General features: G+C 45.0%; 2 protein-coding genes across 2 annotated transcripts in view; both read right to left on the reverse strand.

Moving 5' to 3' along the window:
* The window catches only part of ALS2CL (ALS2 C-terminal like), a 703,387-nt gene that overhangs the window by 358,289 nt on the left and 327,159 nt on the right, over window positions 1-17,939 (reverse strand). The window lies entirely within an intron of this gene.
* PTH1R (parathyroid hormone 1 receptor) overlaps window positions 1-17,939 on the reverse strand; it is a 210,624-nt gene that overhangs the window by 95,070 nt on the left and 97,615 nt on the right. The gene's annotated exons all lie outside the window — the stretch shown is intronic.

The raw sequence follows: 17,939 nt of genomic DNA on the forward strand, positions 1-17,939 counted from the left end.
TAGATAGATAGATAGATAGATAGATAGATAGATAGATAGATAGATAGATATGAGATAGATAGATAGATAGATAGATAGATAGATATGAGATAGATAGATAAATAGATAGAAATGAGATAGATGGATAAATAGATATGAGATATGAGATAGATAGATAGATAGATATGAGACAGATAGATATGAGATAGATAGATAGATAGATAGATAGATAGATAGATAGATATGAGATAGATAGATGAGAGATAGATAGATATGACAGGGATAGATAGATATGAGATAGATATATAAATAGAAAGATATGCGATAGATGGATGGATAGATAGATGAGAGATAGATAGGAGATAGATAGATAGATAGATAGATATGAGATAGATAGATAGATAGATAGATAGATATTAGGTAGAAATGAGATAGATAGATAGATAGATAGATATGAGATAGATAGATAGATATGACATAGATAGATAGATAGATATGTGATAGATAGATAGATATGACTTAGATATTAGATGGATAGATATGACATAGATAGATATATAGAGATTGATATAAGATAGATAGATATGACATAGATAGATAACACTAGGGTATCACTCCTCAGATTTAGCTATAATTAGCTTGTATTTGTAGGTTTGGCCCCTGGGCAGTGATTTCGCTGTTAGCGAGGAATTAAACGTATAATCACCAGTATATATTCCATTTAGTACAGTTAAATGATGCGTTGTAAATGAATCTCGTCAGCCATCACTTTCCTCACCCCGGGGATCTCATCTCATTCCTTTTCTTATATGATCTTACCCCCTGCGGTTAGCATTGGGTTCATTAGAACCTGCTCTGCGCTACTCAGTGAGCCGGATCGTACCTGCTACAACACATGCAGATGACATATGTGACTTTAACGTGATAGAACAGGGTTAGGGCTTTGTTCACATCTCATCAGAGCCTTCAGTCCGAGATATATACGTCAGGAGGATGTCCCTCCATTGGAAGGTTCTGACATATTGGATATTTATTCTACAGACAGACATCGCCCATAGGGTCTCAGTATAGGACTAGATACTGTTTGGTGTACATTTTACAAGGGTGAATCAATAATTAATTATCCATAATACAGCTAGAAACCTTCTTTTATTAAAAATGGTGAACTTATAATAAATATTTTCAACATAGTCCTCTTCCTTTTCAGCACACTTCTTTCATCATTGCACACATGGCTGTGCAGTTGGTAAGCCAAACCGCCGACTCTAACCCCTCAATTTTACCAGCTTCTGACTCTGATTCCGACTCCTTCATATATGATTCATGTTTTTTTAAGTGATATATTTTCTGTATTACATTGGTAACATCAGGCTTCTCATCACCGTTATGATAAAACAATCAAGATATTTAGATAGAACATAAAATATATTTATAGAAATACAACTTCAATAGAAAAAACTTTAATAAACTCCGATGAGTGGAAATATGCAACAAATTCTGAACTGACTTAATTATACCATATTTATAATATATTAATTATGAACTGGAGTCAGTACATTTCAAACTTCAACTTCACCAAAATGGGACTATGACTCCGACTCCGACCCTGGTTGCTCAAGCTTCTTTATGCCTTATAAAAATAGTTTTGGCTGCGCAGTAGGCCATGCAGGCACTGCTTCCTTCAGTTCTTGGTTTAAGGTGAATCCACAACCCCTTAATGTCTCCTTGAGTGTATCAAACTGGTGACAGTCTGAAGTGGCGAGATAGGTACGATGCAGAGGGTGAGTTAACCCTGTCCAATCCAGTGTAGGACCTTGTACGACATTGAGATTTCCCTGAATGGTGCCCATGTTGGGCATGGTCCGATGCGTTTCTAACACTATGCAGAAGAGAGCTCCGATGTTGGAGCTCTCTTCTGCATAGTGCTAAAAACATGTGTTACACACATTGTATACAGTTATAGGATCTCTCTGTATGGTACTTTATTACAGAGATAGATAGATAGATAGATAGATAGATAGATATGAGATAGATAGATAGATAGATAGATATGAGATAGATAGATAGATAGATAGATAGATAGATAGATAGATAGATAGATAGATATGAGATAGATAGATAGATAGATATGTATCATTAGAGAAATTAGAAAGGAATAGTCTTCCCGATGTAAAACACTTATAACTCTTGCTTAATTTTCAAAAAAATTGCTAATAAAATCATTTTCCGAGTAAGCGATTATAGATGTTTCCATACCATACCATGCTAGTGATGATTCTGTCCAAGAAGGAGTCAACGTCATTAACATAGCGATCCAAAAGTTGTTGGTATATGTCCAAGCGTGCTTATTTTTGCAGTATTGTGACCCATCTTGCACAAACTTTATGAAAGCTAAGTCTATTGTGGATGATTTCATAGACAGATCCACGACTAATTTGCAGATAATTTGCCACTTCATCAATAGTCAGTCGTCTGTCAAACAAACTGTGACAATATTCACGCTTAATATTGTTGTCACCTGCGGCCGTGCGTCTGACTCCTTCTTCAATCCATTCGTAAACACTCCATTGATGCAAAACACTGTAGAGCTAAAAGCCTTCAATGGATTTTGGCCCCAGATAGACCTTCATACCACAAAAAATGAATCACTAAATGCTGTTCTTTTTTGGTACAAATGAAAAGCAAAGCGGCCATGGTTAACATCAGGCCTGCGACAATGGAACTGACCTAGCAACTTCAAACCCACGCAGCTATTATAAGATAGGAAACCACGCTTACCGATGAGCAAAAATGACAGGCCTGCCAAGAGAAACCCAAATCGAATTGCATTGCTGCTAAATATTGGCTTTTCTGCATATTTCAGATACTTCTGTATCATATAGTGTATTATGGTATTCCATATAGTCCAAAGGCACTCTTCTGGTGTACAGAAAATTGGGGCCCTATGGATATGTTTGGTGCGTGCTGAATGTGGCAGCCTCCTGTGTCCTTCAAGGGCAAGCCAAACTACAAAGATTATGGCCCATGCTTCCAATATAAAGGATACAACGGTCTTTATTATACAAGCAGGTACAAAAACAAAGGATAACTATTTAAAAAAGGACTAAATCTCCTAAAATCCAAATCAACAATGGGATTTAGTGAAGCTGCCATATACCTGCAACAATGGTAGCAATAGCAGCAGAGAATATGATCCATACATTAAATACATAGCACCATATCCACTGCAAGATATGATGTATCAAACGCATAAAAATAGAGGCAAAAATGCATCCTTCCAGATCAAGAGAATACATTAACCCCTTAACGCTCCATGACATTCAGTTACGTCATGGTGATCCGGGGTTTGTGTGGTGGGTGATCGGGTGCCAAAATGTAATGTAACAATCTGGTGGGAAGAAGTAAGGAAGTCTAAAGGAAGCCAGATAACAGAGGCTGTGCTTAAATTATTAATGATTTTACCCCTGTGCGGTACGCCACACATTTGCCCAGATGCCACGTTTCGCTACTGCACGGGTAGCTTCATCAAGGGAGACTGCACAATACAGTCATTTGAAACCAGCCTAAGAAAGATGATCGGGACATATTCACAGAACTATATATATATAAATAATATACCTCATGTCTATATATATGCACACCTCATGTCCAACTTTCCATTTCTTGTAGGAAAAGAATGGGAGTATGAATCCCACCTCCCCTTACCTGGTGTCTGTGGATGGGGAGGGGGCCCATAGCAAATACAAAAATGGTGTCCCCTGCTCTTGGTATAATTGACTCCCAATTAGGAGAGCCCAAGGGAATTGACTGGGGTGACAATTCTTAAATGAATTACAGGTTGAATGACCCGGCATTGACCGCTAATTGGGATACATTAGTAATCTGTCATTTTCCATGAGCCGGTATCGTCCATCTGATGTACTTCCTGGCGTCATTAACCTACACATTGTTTGTGTCCATGGAGATTCATAGGACAAATGTGTCGTATTTGAGTAATGAAGGTTGTGGGGAAGGGGGGGAATGTACCAAGAGCACGCTGAGAGTATATTTCCAGTGCTGCCTGGACAAAGGCAACTAATGGAGGTCAATTCAGAATAAACAAACATCAATATTACTAATTGACTCATATCAGGAATCTATAAAAAGGCCCATTTGCCCGTCAGCTGCACTGGCAGCTTCACGATGGATTAATGGAGCATTCTGGATATCAGTGTATTTACTTTTCCAACCTTCTTTGCAAATAAAGTAATAAAATGCCGAATTAAATATTTACTAATCTATATACGAGAAGAGGTGATGCAGCGAGTGGATGCGAATAAAGCCATTTCCACAAGCTTCCACAGTGCAGGCCTCTTTCACATGGCCGTAGGCGTTTTTATCACAAATCTAACATTTGTGCGCCCGTTCAGATGGCACAGGCCCTGGAGCATATACGCCGAGGCCGCAATACCGTTGCCTCCCCTTCCCTCCCCTTCACCGGCTCACCTCCTCTCTTCTTCCCTCCGGCTGTTTGCAATGGGAGTGGGCAGTTTGCAATGCGAGCGGCCCACCCACTACCATTGCAAACAGCCGGAGGCTGCCAAACTCCCTCCCACCGCCCTTCTCTGGATTTTGTCATTGGCTCCCATAGGAGCCAATGAAGCGGCCAACGTATTCCGGCTGGAAAGATAGTTCCAGGAACATCTATTTGGCCTGGCCTGAAAGCGCCCTGGCGCTATATTGCCCAGCCGGGCACTTTTATGCCGCAGGAATATGGCCATGTGATCTAAAGCATTGGAATCCAATGCATCAGGTCGTAGCGTATATTGTCTGGTTATGAAAACGGCTGGCCTATATACGCTCATGTGAAAGAGCCCTCAGGCTGATGGTGTGAGAATGACCAGCAGTGCCGGCCGTAGGTTAGATGGCGCCCTTTTTGTTTTTGGCGCCACCCTGTCTTGAAAAAAGCAACATATATATATGTTGTACTAGTAGGCAGTCTGCTTGTACCGTGCTTATGCAGAAAGCAGCAAGATAGCAGAATACCCACACCAGAACAGCTCAGTAAATAAATACTGTACCAGATCCAATCTAAATACATAAATACAGTACTACAAACAAGGGCACAACATACTCACAGCACCAGAGCCAAGCTTATAGCATAAATACAGCAGAAGAACCAAACTCATAACTTGAATACAACAACAGAACCAATCTAAATCCATAAATACAGCGCCAGAGCCAAGATAAGATGAGGATTCAGTCGAGGCAATTCTTCATTCATGCGATTTTATAGCCCGTACGAATGACCATAAAAAACACATATGGTCGTGAGAAAGAGGCCTAACCCTAAATATTTTCATGAACCCATCTTGCTCACCACAGGGCATATGGATTAAGTCAAATCAATTTGACAGATTTGTGTCACAGATCATTTTGATAATCTGCAGAATTTGGAACATGAGAAATGTTTAATTGGCGGTGTGAGACTGACTGGGGGCTACCTGAGGTCATTCTCACACTCTACAGTATGAGACTGAGGGTAAAGGGTTATAGAGGCTGAAGTCACACCCGGACCTTAAAAAGGGAGATGCTCTGGCCCCTCTGACAGATAAAGGACTGTAGTACCATAAATGGACAGTGATGACTGAGGGAGCCCAAGAGCTTCAACTACTCCTCAAGTTTGTGAATGTCTGGGGGCAAACTGGAAATAATGACATTCTGCAGCTTCTGTGGGAACATTGGTGAGATTTAGCACAATATGAAAATTCACGGAATTGGGTCAGAGCTGACTTTGGACAATTTGCATGTCGGTGTAAGGGTTCTAGTGTTGTGCAGAGCATATGATATGTAGATTAGGGCCAGATTCACAAGCACACATTTACACATGAAACTATTGCACAGCAGGGGCGTAACTATAGAGGGTGCAGGGGATGCGGTTGCACCCGGGCCCAGGAGCCTTAGGGGGCCCATAAGGCCTCTCTTCTCCATATAGGGAGCCCAGTACTATGAATAAAGCATTATAGTTGGGGGCCCTGTTACAGGTTCTGCATTGGGGCCCAGGAGCTTAAAATTACACCTCTGTGCGCAGGCAATATGCAGAAAATAGAACCCATTGATTTCAATGGGTTTATTCAGAGAAGAGTATTTTGCGTGCGCAATTGTGTCAAATAACGCGGCATGCTCTATTTTCCTGCATATTTGCATTCATTAAAGAATGTAATCACTCCAGAGAGCATCGATGGGCATTATATGCAGTAAGATACGCCGATGTGTGCGCAAACGTGCAACTTTCATTCGGCAAATACGCTTACGCTTGTGTGAAGCCGGTTTATTCTTGTGCCCTTTTAAAAGCGCCCCCAGCAGAGATCGTGCCTCCAGGCGATGACAAGCTGAGTGAAAGACAAGCTGAAAGTTATCAGTTTAATCGACCTAATTCTTTAAATGACGGTGCAGAGAGAGCGGCGAACTGCGACAAACACATCTGGGGATGAGATAGAACTGATGATATGAAGGAGATTTTAGATTCGGGAAATCGCCTCCGGCCGTGGGATGTTCTGGCTTCTGTCAGTCCCAGAAACCGCTTTGTATGTGATATTACACATTTACTGTGTATATAATGTATAGAGAGAGTACTAGAACAGGAATACTAGAGGAGAATAATGAGGCTAAAAACAATGTGACATGGACAATAAGCTGATGCTGACACGAACCAAATGCCAGGATCCATAACACGAGCCCCATCAGATTGCAGACGCAGCGCGGACTCATCTTAACACTATAGTCACTTCTTATGTGTCTTTCCCCAATTCTACGTGCTGCAGCACTGCCTCACCCAGGAGCGACCGATAGCACTGCTCATCCCGGGTTCCTGATTCATGAGTTAACCCTTTCCAATCCAATTTGTATCCTGGTTTTCCTAGGGGGCTTACTCTTTTTCTGCCATTATACAACGGCGCTATCTGCTGGCTAAAGCCAGTACTGCATGAGGTGACACTTTGGATAGGCTCCAACAGCAGAGAGGCTGGCAATATACAGTAAGAGAACCCCGACGGACGTCTTCCAAGATCGGAGCTGTACAGCCTTAAATCATAATGTCTTCAGAGGTCAGACAGTGGATTGGAAAGGGTTAAATGCTGTTAAAGTAATCCGTTAATTTAGGTGATACTCAAGGGGTATTGTGGCCTTATGAAACAGGTATGTCGAAGTATTTTGCGATACATCGGGGAAGAATGAGAAAGAACACTGCTGTCTCTAGCAACTCTTCTGTTTCATTGTTGCAATGCAAGCGTTTATAGTATAACCCCCCCCCCCCCCCCCCACAAGGTGAAACAAGTCAACAGTTCAAAGTCTACAACATGTGTGATACTTCTATCTTAGGGCTCCTTCACACGAGCGGATGCGTTCTTAAATCCCTCGCTCAGCATACATGCTCAGAATGACTCCTAATGCCTACATAGAGGCACCTGTAAGCTTTTCCCTGCGTTGGACGCTACAAAACTGCCTCCCTCTCCCTTTTTTCCAGCTCTCATAGGAGTCTATGGAAGCCGCCAGCGTATATGTTCTATTTTTTACGATGCAACGTTTTACGTGCCACAAATTCGCCCATATGAACGAATACATTGGAAGCCAATGCCTTAGATGGTCGCGTGAAAACTATGTAGCCGCGTTACAATGCTTGTGTGAATAAAGCCGTAGTGAAACATTACAAAGGTTCTCTTCTAACATTACAAAGGTTGATTATAACAAAGCTGCATGCTCAGTGCCTGGGACCCTGTTAGTAAAATGTAACTACAATGTATCTGTTACTCACATGTTTCTTGCTGTGTACACGGCACAGATATTATGTACAAGACACTAACATATAAGTCAATACTTTCACAATGCAAATACTGCAGTGAAGACTGACATCTCCACAGACAGGAGAATTAGAGAGTGTGGGATGCGTAACTCATTAACACATCGCAGGGTTAGATGTCATTAAGTATCTGTAGAAAGCTGCATATTAAGGGCCCTTTTACACGAGCGCTGTTTTAACACTCAGATAGCCGCGCTAAAACAGCGAAGCTATCTTGGCATTAAATCAGGTAAATGAATAGCAGCTGTAAGCACGTCGCGGCTGCTATTAGCGAGTGTGCTGCTCCCCATCCCTTCTCCGGCTGGCTCCCATGGGAGTTTATGGGAGACGGGGGCGCTGTGCTGTCAAAAGATAGGACATGTCCTATCTTTTGACAGCGAGAAATCTCAGCTTTAAAAAAACCCGTACCTATTGCGCGATATTCTCAGCGCCTCAAAAATCATTTATCTGAAAGAACCCATAGGAAACCATTGGGTCTTTTAGATGCAATTTTTTGATGCACCTACTCAGTGTGAAAAGGACGCTCATGTGAAAGAGGCCTGTTTTCATGGGGGGCCGATATACGCTACGATCTGATGCATTGGATTCTAGCGCATCAGATCACATGGCCATATTCCTGCGGAGTAAATGCGAACAGGGCCAATATAGTGCCGGGTGCTTTTATGTCGGGCCGAAAAGATAGTTCTGGAACTATCTGTCCCAGCCGGAATACGTCAGCCGCTGCATGGGCTCCTATGGGAGCCCATGACAGCGGCTGGAGAACGGAGGTGGGAGAGAGTTTAGCAGTGTGACTTCTTCCCCCTTCTCTCCTCCTCTCTCCTCCCGTCTGGCTGTTTGCAATGGGAGGCGCGGGACGGTGTGTGTGTGGGGGGGGGGGGGGGGGGCGGGGGGCGGAGAGCTTTGCCCCTACCCCATCCCATTGCTGGTTGTAGACAAGGGGCAGGGAGGGGGCGGGAGCTTAGCTCTGCCCCCGTACCGCCCTCTCCCATTACAAACAGCCGGAGGGGAGGAGAGAGGAGGTAAGCCGGAGAGGGGGAAGGAAGTGGGAGACAGATAAGCTGTCTCTCCATGCCCAACAGCATCGTGGCCTCGGCATATATGCGCCGTGGCTGTGCTGTCTGAACAGACACACAAACATCAGATTTGTGCGCCCGTTCACACTTCTTTATGGTGCAGGCGGGCGCACGTAAAAGCTCCTATGGCCATGTAAAAGCGCCGTAATGATACATACTAATACACAGTCTGCATAAGGCAATCAGAGAAGCGATGTGGCCACCTTTGTTTCTCCAGGCCGGAGGGTCACTTTAAGCAACAGTGCAAAAGACTATTAACCCTTTCCAATCCACTGTCAGACGTCTAAAGACATTCTGATTGAAGCCTGCACAGCTCCGATGTCAGAAGACGTCCGGCAGGGTATTCTTACTGTATATTACTGGCCGCTCTGTTGTTGGGGGCCTCTCCAGCATGTCACATACCGCAGTACTGGCTCTAGCCAGCAGATGGTGCCATTGTATAATGGCAGAAAGAGAGAGCCCCCTAGGAAACCCTGAATCCAAAATAGGATTGAAAAGGGTTAGCAGACCTCACAGAAAAGAAGACTAACTTCCAACTGATCACAATGATCGCAGCTCCGCACATACAGAGGAACCTGCAAATACACGAAAGCAATGACTACGGCTCTGATGAAAGGATCAACTGCTAATTATTGTGCAGGCCTGCTGCCTACTAGCTGATTGCAGGGTAGTCCTGCTGCTGGAAAGTCACTGTATAAAATACATTACATTACTCCACAGCTGGACTCACAATTCTGTTGGTTGTTATTGAAAACGGCAAGCTTGAAACACTTCCCAAACAGCTTAACTACACGACTATAATGCAGGGAAGCAGTTAATCTTTCCTGCATCAGATGACTGTACAAAGCCTAGTACCAAGACAAAACTTACCACAATGGAAATCTCATGAGCAATCCCTGTGTAGACAAGAAAATGCAGAGAGATTTCAGCTCTGAAGTTGCAGAATAGTGAGTGCAGCTCTGCAGTATAATACTGGATGTCACTCAGGATCAGTACAGGATAAGTAATATCATGTATGTACACAGTGACTCCACCAGCAGAATAGTGAGTGCAGCTCTGGAGTATAATACAGGATATAACTCAGGATCAGTACAGGATAAGTAATGACACAGTGACTCCACCAGCAGAATAGTGAGTGCAGCTCTGCAGTATAATACAGGATGTAACTCAGGATCAGTACAGGATAAGTAATGTATGTACACAGTGACTCCACCAGCAGAATAGTGAGTGCAGCTCTGCAGTATAATACAGGATGTAACTCAGGATCAGTACAGGATAAGTAATATATGTACACAGTGACTCCACCAGCAGAATAGTGAGTGCAGCTCTGCAGTATAATACATGATGTCACTCAGGATCAGTACAGGATAAGTAATGATCAACAAATTCCCCTTTGTTACCTCTAAAAGCCTCAAAAGGGGAAGGGGTTATTTAGTGGAGATTAATTATATCCCAATCCCATTACACTGTATATTTATTGTTTCTACATCTCCAAATAAAGGATGAGGCTCTTCATGCTTCTAATAGAGCCTGCGTTACATGCAAACTATTTATCCAGTCAACACAATGACCTGACGCCCCTGTTAGGAGTCAGTTAGGTCCATGGGGGACTGGTAGTGCCCCCTGTGCACGCTGCTGCAGAGCACACAGCCTGATGTATCAGTTTGTGCTGCTGATTCTGCTGTGTGGCTTCTCATTTCCTCCCATGTAGCAGAGCCGGCTTAGGCATCATTACGGATCTGCGGAGGATTCCTTGTGATTACACTGTCTCTAATCTTACAGCTTTCTAGGAACGGTCATTAATAATGATGACTCCTCTTATATGATTATGTCCTGGCGGAGCGCTGCGCCAGCGCCAAGCAGAGAGCCGCATCAGATGCATCACAATCATATCCAAAACTGCGACCGATATATAGACATTAGATGAGAACGAAAGGCGTCGAGAGATATCAGCGCAATTTATGATCCAAAAGTCATTTCACAGGTTAAAGGGACAATCCGTCCCGCGTAACGTTTTATCATCCTAGAATGAAAACTGCAAACTTCTAAGATACTTTCTATATCAATTCTTCACCTTTATAAAGATCTCTACTTGCTGACAGTGAATGGGAACATTCTTGTTTATATACAGAGAATGATATAATGTTGCTCACAGCTGAGGGTTTGTTACAGTTGTATCCAATCTAGACAATGGACTGGGGTAAACAGCCTGGATGCCAGACTGATACATGTTTCCTGCACTGATACATTGTAGCAAACTATCAGGACAGAAGAGAGATTTCTGCTGCTGCTGTTTAGCTGACAGAGGATTGTTTAGATACAACTGTAACAAGCGTCAGCTGTGAGAAGTATTAGGTCTGGATGGATTTTCACCCTGAGAAAGGGCGCCTGCACACGGGCAGAAATTCCGTGGCGGGATTTCCCACGGGATTTTTGCCACTGGAAGCCTGCATAGGATTGCGTTACCAAATGCAAACCTATGCAGACGCCCGCGGTTTGGCCGCACGAAATCTCGCGCGGCAAACAAACTGCAGCATGTTCTATTTCTGTGCGGGGCTCTCAGAGCCCCGCACAGAAACGTCACCCACCCGCCGCTGGCTGCCTGGCAGCCGGCACATGACAGAGCCGGAGCTGCGGGGCGCGGGTGAGTACGCGCTGCTCTCTGCAGGCGCTCGGGTTGGGTACTCGCCGCTGGATCCGACCCGCCCGTCTGCAGGCGGCCAAAGTAGACAAGAATGTTCCCCTGACCCCTTAGGCTGGCGTTCATTCCGCAAAAACGCTAAGCTCATGCACAAGCAAATATGCATACACTGTGTAACGGCCACAGCAGAAAACTGACCCATTGTAGCAGCATTGTGCACTGCATTATGGGAGCTCCACGAAACTAAACGATTGTGTCTGGTTGTATGGTGCTAAATAAAGAGGCTATCTTGAGAACAATAGATGCAGCTTTGGAAGGGTGTGGAGTGTAAGACACTAGTTAATATAACAGGCTAGCTTCACACTGGTGTTAAAATTGCGTGATGTGAGAGCGCCTGAAAATGCAGAATTATGAAACCCATGCTTTTCAATGGTTTCCTTCAGACTTGCGATGCTTTTCACTCATGTGATGTTGCGAGAAAAAAAAAATCATGGCACGTCCTATCTTTCTGCGTTTTTTTTTTTTTATCTCCCACGTTTCCCTATGGGGCCTCCTTTATATCGCATTGCAAAGCACAAACTTACGATTTTCATGCGATGTGTTTTTTAAAACTAGAAAGTCCTATTGTCTTTCTTGCAAGAAAATCAGAAGCGTCAACGATGTTTTTGCGAGAAAAGTAGCGCTGACATTCCGACATCTCATGAACAAAACTGCGAGGCTGGCTCATCACGGATGTATTTGGGTGTGAAATGCGCAGTGAATAGAACCCACTGATTTAGATGAGTTGGTTCACATGTGCGTATTTTGACTGCGCAAATAAGATACACCATGCTGTATCTTTCTGCATGTTTGTGCTCCAAAGATTCCCATAGAAGTCAATGTGATGGGTGCGCAAATACACGCACAATACATGAGGAAATGCGTAATTCCACTTGAAAAAGAACACATCTGGAACTAATTAGCCATTTCAATTGGTGCATTTGTTTGCTGCGTGCAAATAAACAAGTTCTGCGGTCAGAAAAAGTGCGGTAAGATGCGCCGATATGGACTCAAAAAAGCCTCGTTCATAGCGCAAAAATGTTGCGCTAAGGTGCGTGCAGTTGCAGTTACGCTCGTGTGAGGCCGGCCGCAGGTTGTATTTACACACGCGACAAACTCGGACCAATATCGCACTACTGAACTCCGGATTTTTTTCTGCAAGTGTCATACATTTTGCAAGAAATACGAACACGTAATTTTCATGCCCCTTGTTTCAATAGTAAAATTGGCGCTCATAGGAAATAACAGGCGATTCCTCAACAGAATCACCCCAAAATAGGACATACTGCGAATTTTCTATCTCGGACACAAGCCCTGGGATGACAATATTCGCAGCAACACGTGATTTAAGGACTCGGGGAAAGTTAGGTTAGAAACTTTCCTACTAAGTGAAAAGTAATAGAAATAAGGAGAAGATTGATCCAGATAACCCGCCCCCTCCCGCCGGCCCTGGCATCGCCCGCAGCTTCAGGTGAAACCCACGTTCTGTTTACTCTCAGAATGAGAATGTTTTGATGCCGAATTCCAGCGCCGAAGCTGCAGAAGATCAATCCAACATAACCAAAATTGCAGCAATTACCTGGGCGGCCGCAGCAGAACTCAATGAGCATCCTATGAGGCGCGATTGAAAGCAGCTTTTTAACACGTCGTCTTCGGAGTGCGCTGCGGCAAATACAGATCTGCTCAAAATAAAGGAGAACCTGAGACAAGTTACCTTCTACTGAGTGACTGCGCTGCACAGGAAAGGGGTGTGAAATCCCAACTATGTGATCTGAGTACAACCATTTTTTTACATTGGCGCCACGACCAATCCAACTCCTGGCAGAGGGCGTTCGCAGCACTCCCCTGGCCGTACGCAGGATTTCTTTACTTGATTATTCAGATATTTTATTTTCCTTCATTTAACTTATTTTATACTCTAGTCACATCCAGAGCTGCAGTCACTATCATGTCTCATACTCTAGTCACATCCAGAGCTGCAGTCACTATCATATCTCATACTCCAGTCACACCCACAGCTGCAGTCACTATCATATCTCCTACTCTGGTTACATCCAGAGCTGCAGTCACTATCATGCCTCTTACTCCAGTCACATCCAGAGTTGCAGTCTCTATCATATCTCATACTCTGAAATATGATAGTGACTGCAGCTCTGGATGTGACCAGAGTATGAGATATGATAGAAACTGCAGCTCTGGATGTGACTGGAGTATGAGACATGATAGTGAGTGCAGCTCTGGATGTGACCATACTACAGTCACACCCAGAGCTGCAGTCACTATCATATCTCATACTCTAGTCACACCCAGAGCTGCAGTCACTATCATATCTCATACTCCACTCACACCCAGAGCTGCAGTCAGAACTCGGTTAGCTCTCACTCCCTGCTGATTCGGTCTCTATAGCACATGCCCGGAGTGTATACACTACTGTTAACCCATAGTCTGCTGTAGTCATACTTCATAGAAGTAGCGCAGGAATAGAACAATATTACAAAACAACACAAATATTGTTGCAGTTTTCATGGTTAGAAAATGTTTCTAGAGCCGCCTCTGTGTATAAACGTACGGCAATACGGCGCCGTGCTGGCGCCATCATACTAGGACGCCATTACGTGACAATAACAAGTTCATCAGCTCAATGCAAGGGAAGGGCATCTGATTCACTGACTTCGGATTAAGCGCAGAACTCCAGGGGTCACTGGGATGAAATAGTCTGAAGGCCTTACAAATCCTCACAGCCACAGATAGCAACCGCTATGGGAAATGTGGCTTCACACGGACGTATGCGCTTTTACGTACTCCTCAGGGCAACAGATTTGTGTTATGAACGAGTCTTTTTGGCACATGTATTGATGCCTTTTACTGTCCTTTTTGCACTCGCAGGGCATGATCATTTGCTCGCAGCAGACAAACATGTTCCGATTTAAATGGCTATGTAGTCTAATGAGTTCCAGATGTTCTCTTTTTGCACAGTGTGTAACGCATCCTGTTGCGCACTATGCGTGCTTCCCCCCCCCCCCCCCTAGACATCTATAGGGATCTTTGGTGCGCGAACGCACAGGAAACTAGAGCGTGTTTTATTTTTTGGCACGCACAATATCAGTTAATGTGTACAGACCATTGATGTCAATGCAATATACACACGCAAATATGCCTAAGGGCTCTTTCACACGAGCGTATATCGCCGCATTTTTACGGCCAGCCAATATACGCTACTCATCTGATACATTGGTTTCCAGTGCATCAGTTCAGGTGGGCATATTCCTGATGCATAAAAACGTCCGGCCTGCAAAGATAGCGCATACAGTGCACATTCAGACCGGACGTTTTTATGCCTGCCAGAAAAGATAGTTCTGGAACTATCTTCGTCCGGGATACGGCAGAGGCTCCATAGACTCCTATTAGAGCCTATGACAGCGGCTGGAGAAGGGAGGTGGGAGGGAGTTTAGCATCGTGACTGCTAAGCTCCCTCTCCCTTCTCTCCCCCTCTCCGCCCCTTGCCGGCAGTCTGCAATGGGAGGGGACGGGAGCCTCCTCCCCCTTGTCGGCAGCACCCATAGGTGGAGCAGAGAGGGGGAGGGACTAGCTCTGCTGAGCTTCAGCCCCCTCCCCTTGTTGTAAGCCGGCAAGAGGCGGAGAGTTGGGGGAATTTAGCAGATCCAGCTAATGGTATCCTGGGGCTGCGATGTATTTATGCACCGCAGCCTCAGCCATCTGAACGGGCATTAAAACGGGAGTTGCAGTCATGACTTGGTCATGGCTGCCTCTCGTTCATGCAATTTTCAGCCTTGCTATGGCGGTGACATGCCCGACCAAACATCGTTGCGCCCATCGTTCAGTTTCAACAGCGCTCGGTCCATCACTTATACAGCGAAAATAAAAGACTGAAGGATTCTCATTTGAACGCGCCAATTATGTATCTACCAGGCTGCATGAGAGCCCAACTCAGTCATTTACTGTTTCTTGGTTTATGAATGCAATGCCAGGATGACAGTGAAGACTGACACGTAGGTTCTGCTCATCTAGTGCTTTCTGGCTGATGAACTGAGCCAGAGGGGCGGAGGATCTCACTGCCTGATAGAGTTACTATAATGTATGCCAGTAATTGGCGTAGGTTTGTTTGTGGCACATGGACAGCTGAAGAGGCTGGCGCGTTTGGCGCATCTTCCTCCAATAGCTTGCCATATAAAATGCCGGTCATAATAGCTTACTCTCATTGTATCTATTTATGGAGTAACAGCTGTCACATGTTTTTGTCCTCTATTTGCCAGCTTTTATGTACTGATGCCTCCAACCAATGAATGCCAGGGGAGCAATGCAACTGAAGAACTACAACTCCCAGCCAGAGAGCAGCAGGTGGAGGGCTTTGAGCTACTGCTGATTTGTGGGAATTTGTGTCAGAGCCAAGAAGGTGACTGAGATTGATAGCATCCCGAACGTTGCACTGAGGTCACCCCTCCTGTGGCTCAGCTTCCCCCTTAAATCCTTCTTATCCCGCAAATCAGAGGGAATTGCAGGCATCCACATAAAACCCCGCAGGCCCCACCGCTATATCTGCCTGAGGCGCCAGGGGGTCTCTGCGGGCAATTAATCTGTCAGCAATCGGGTGCCAATTATTTAATTATTTGTGGCTTGTCAATGAGCCAATAAAAAAACAACAGAGAGATTATATATGTAATGGATATGGGGGGAGATAGATAGATAGATAGATAGATAGATAGATAGATAGATAGATAGATAGATAGATAGATATGAGATAGATAGATAGATAGATAGATAGATAGATAGATAGATATGAGATAGATAGATAGATAGATAGATAGATAGATAGATAGATAGATAGATAGATAGATAGATAGGAGATAGATAGATAGATAGATAGATAGATAGATAGATAGATAGATAGATAGATAGATAGATAGATAGATATGAGATAGATAGATAGATATCTGCACTCATTTCTTCTTTTCTGTATTCGCTCCCCCTAATCTGCTCTTTCTCCCCTGATTCACACTCTCTCCCTTTGATATATGCTCACTCCCTCCAATATGTGCTTGCTTCATCTGATATGTGCTCACTCTCTGGTCCACATTTGCTCCTTGTGATCTGCATTGTTTTTTCTCTCATCCATACTGGCTCTCCGTGATCTGCACTCTCCTATCCTCGCTTGCTCCCTGTGATCTTTGCTCACTCCTTGTGATCCACACTCACTCTTTGTGACTCACACTGGTTCCCTGTGATCCGCACTCACTCTCTCTGATTGGCCCTCACTCTTTCATCCGCACTCGCTCCCTGTTATCTGCACTCTCCTGTCCTTGCTCGCTCCCTCTGATCTTTGTTCACTCCTTGTGATCCACACTCTCTCTCTCTCTCTGTGTGTCTTGCATTCGCTCCCTGTGATCCGCATTTGCTACCTCTGATTGGCCCTCACTCTCTCATCCGCGCTCGCTCCCTGTGATCCGCATTTGCTCCCTCTGATTGGCCCTCACTCTCTCATCTGCGCTCGCTCCCTGTCATCCGCATTTGCTCCCTCTGATTGGCCCTCACTCTCTCATCCGCGCTGGCCCCCAGTGATCTGCCTTTGCTCCCTCTGATTGGCCCTCACTCTCTCATCCACGCTCGCTCCCTGCGATCCGCATTTGCTCCCTCTGATTGGTCCTCACTCTCTCATCCGCATTTGCTCCCTCTGATTGGCCCTCACTCTCTCATCTGCGCTCGCTCCCTGTCATCCGCATTTGCTCCCTCTGATTGGCCCTCACTCTCTCATCTGCGCTCGCTCCCTGTCATCCGCATTTGCGCCCTCTGATTGGCCCTCACTCTCTCATCCGCGCTGGCCCCCAGTGATCTGCCTTTGCTCCCTCTGATTGGCCCTCACTCTCTCATCCACGCTCGCTCCCTGCGATCCGCATTTGCTCCCTCTGATTGGTCCTCACTCTCTCATCCGCATTTGCTCCCTCTGATTGGCCCTCACTCTCTCATCTGCGCTCGCTCCCTGTCATCTGCATTTGCTCCCTCTGATTGGCCCTCACTCTCTCATCCGCGCTGGCTCTCTGTGATCCGCCTTTGCTCCCTCTAATTGGCCCTCACTCTCTGATCCGCATTTGCTCCCTCTGATTGGCCCTCACTCTCTCATCCGCGCTCACTCCCTGTGATCCGCATTTGCTCCCTCTGATTGGCCCTCACTCTCTCATCCGCGCTGGCCCCCTGTGATCCACATTTGCTCCCTCTGATTGGCCCTCACTTTCTCATCCGCGCTCGCTCCCTGTGATCCGCCTTTGTTCCCTCTGATTGGCCCTCACTCTCTCATCCGCGCTTGCTCCTCGTGGTCCGCATTGGCTACCACACAGCTGTGTAGTCAGGAGCCTCT

This window comes from Eleutherodactylus coqui, chromosome 12 (assembly GCF_035609145.1).
Source record: "Eleutherodactylus coqui strain aEleCoq1 chromosome 12, aEleCoq1.hap1, whole genome shotgun sequence".
NCBI classification, from domain to species: domain Eukaryota; kingdom Metazoa; phylum Chordata; class Amphibia; order Anura; family Eleutherodactylidae; genus Eleutherodactylus; species Eleutherodactylus coqui.